This window comes from Cebus imitator, unplaced genomic scaffold (genome assembly GCF_001604975.1).
Source record: "Cebus imitator isolate Cc_AM_T3 unplaced genomic scaffold, Cebus_imitator-1.0 Scaffold228, whole genome shotgun sequence".
NCBI classification, from domain to species: domain Eukaryota; kingdom Metazoa; phylum Chordata; class Mammalia; order Primates; family Cebidae; genus Cebus; species Cebus imitator.
The window spans coordinates 804,502-807,255 of NW_016107543.1; positions in this window are offsets into that span (position 1 = coordinate 804,502).

Sequence of the window (2,754 nt, forward strand, 5' to 3'; positions counted from 1 at the left end):
CAATGGGAGTCCAGGATCGGAGGAGGGAGACAGGCACGGAAAGGTCATTGGTTGGAGCTTTTGAGGAGCGAGGCCGATTAGAGCGTGAACAGAGGAACCCAGCGGCCAATGGGCAGCACCTTTGGGGGCGGGAGCAGAGAGACAAGGAAATGCTGTCACCGCCGTTAACACGCACGTGGAGGTTAGTTAAAGGTATAGGAAGATCTCCTGCAGCTCAGGCGGGGCGGAGGATGTGTCCCGGGGGCTTGAGGGGAGTGGTCAGTATTAAGTGGCTGGCCCACAGTAGCTGCCTGAAGGTGAGCTTAGGGCAGGAAGTACCCCCTGGGAGGGGAGACTAGTGGAATGGGAAAAGAAAAATGGAAAATGGAATTAGGGGCCAGACTGAGGCAGGGTGATGGGGACACATAGAGAAAAGGGTAGTCTGGCTGTGGGAGAAATTAGGGCATGAGAGTGGGAGAGGTTGAAATGACTTGTGGACCATGCCCCGACTGGGGAGGTGCAGTGGGGCTAGGAAGAGACGGTGAGGTGAGAAGGAAGATGGCTGAATGGGAAGGGGGAAGAAGGAAATTTGGGACCAACGCATCCCAGACAAGAGTTGTTTTCCTCTTCTAGTTTTGTTTTTGTTTTGTTTTGTTTAAGACAGACTAGCTCTGTGGCTCAGGCTGGCGTTCAGCGGCGCGATCTCGACTCACTGCAGCCTCTACCTCCCAGGTTCAAGCAATTCTCTGCCTCAGACTCTCGAGTAGCTGGGATTACAGGCACCCACCACTACGCCTGGCTAATTTTTCTATTTTTAGTAGAGACAGGGTTTCACCATGTTGGCCAGGCTGGTCTCGAATCCCTGATCTCAAGTGATCCACCTGCCTTGACCTCCCAAAGTGCTGGGTTTATAGGCATGAGCCACCGAGCCCACCACCTCTTCTAGTTTTGAGCCCTCCCTCCAGCCTCATTTATTTAAGCGAGGGTCAGAGCATACTGCTCCCTTTGCTCATGGTTTCCCCTGCCATGGTGCATTGGAGTTCATAGGAGCCAGTGTCCTGGTATATGGCAAGGCTGCCAATGTCCTGTCTCTCCAGGGCCTCCCCCATCTTTATCAAGCTTTCCCTTTTCCACATTTTGCCCATCCTAGGTAGTAGGAGTCTAGCCCCTAGGTCAATGCCAGCAATTGCCACCAGGGAGTACACAGCAGATGGCTGTGCATAGCCATTCCAGGCAGTGGATGCAAGGCTGAAAATGGGAAATCCACTTGTGCTTAATCCAGTTCTGACCTGGCTGGGGCGGCCTTGGGTTGAGACCTCTCTCTAGCCCTGCTTTCCACCAGCATCAGGAAGGGGAGCTGCAAGAGTCATCTAGGCAGGCACCCAGGACTGTGCCAGGTAAGGGGAACTTCCTTGCCTGCCCAGGTGTCTGCATTACAGCTGAGCTTCATAAAACCCTACATTAGATACCTGTCATCCTTTATGTGTACATAGCTTGAGCCAGATAGAATCTGGAAGACAATTTTGCTGCAAAGAAATAATACAGGTCTCAAGGCTTAATGATATTTTCTATGGATTCTCCATTGGTTGGAATTTTTTGTGCTGCCGTCATTTTCCTCCATCAGCATAATTGAGAGAAAGTTAACTGGATTTACTTTCCTGAAGATTGTCTTTCTATATAAGAACATTGCTGTCTTCCCGCCCTCCTAAGCCCCTGCAGTTGAACCTGTATAAGCAGTAATGAATGCACTTCGACTCAGATGACTTTTGTTCTTTTTTTTTTTTTTTTTTGAGATGGAGTCTCCCTCTGTCACCCAGGCTGTAGTGCAGTGGTACAATCTCGGCTCACGGCAACCTCCGCCTCCTAGGTTCAAGCCATTGTGCCCCAGCCTCCCGAGTAGCTGGGATTACAGGCGTGTGCCACCACACCTGGCTAATGTTTTATAATTTTAGTAGAGATGGGATTTTGCCATGTTGGCTAGACTGGTGTCAAACTTCTGACCTCAAGTGATCTACCCACCTCAGCCTCCCAAAATGTTGGGATTACAGGCGTGAGCCACCGTGCCCAGCCATGGGGTTTTTCTTCATGCTCTTTTAGCATTCCTGGGCTGCTGCTTCCCTGGACCTGGATCCTAGGACACCAAGACTAAGATCATCTGTGTACTTAAAAGCCAACAGCTCAGTGTAGTGGGGGTAAATACATATTTATGTATTCATTCATTAGACATTTGTTAAAGACTTCCTTTGGACCAGACACTGAACCAGGTCTGAGAACATTAAGATGAAGATGACAACCTGGGCTTGTAGTCTATAGGGGGAGGCAGATTTGTGAGCTTAAGAATTGTTGTGGCCTCTTTTTTTTTTTTTTTTTTGAGATAGAGTCTCACCCTGTTGTCCAGGCTGGAGTGCAGTGGGATGATCTCGGCTCACTATAACCTCTGCCTCCTGGGTTCAAGGGATTCTCCTGCCTCAGCCTCCCGAGATATTTTAACAGGTGTTTCTGTGCAGTAAAAAGGAGCAAAAAGAAGAGGATCAAACAGTCAGGAAAGGCTTCATAAAGGGAGTGGACATTTGATGTCTTAATGAGTAAGTTTTTACTGGATGGACAATGGAACAGCCACTCCAGCAAGAGGGAACATTGTGAGTAAAGGCATGGTGCACTTGGGGGACTCTGAAGATGTGTGATACTGCTGGAGCAAAGGCGATGAGAAAACAAGCTGATCGGCTGGGCGCGGTGGCTCACGCCTGTAATCCCAGCACTTTGGGAGGCCGAGGC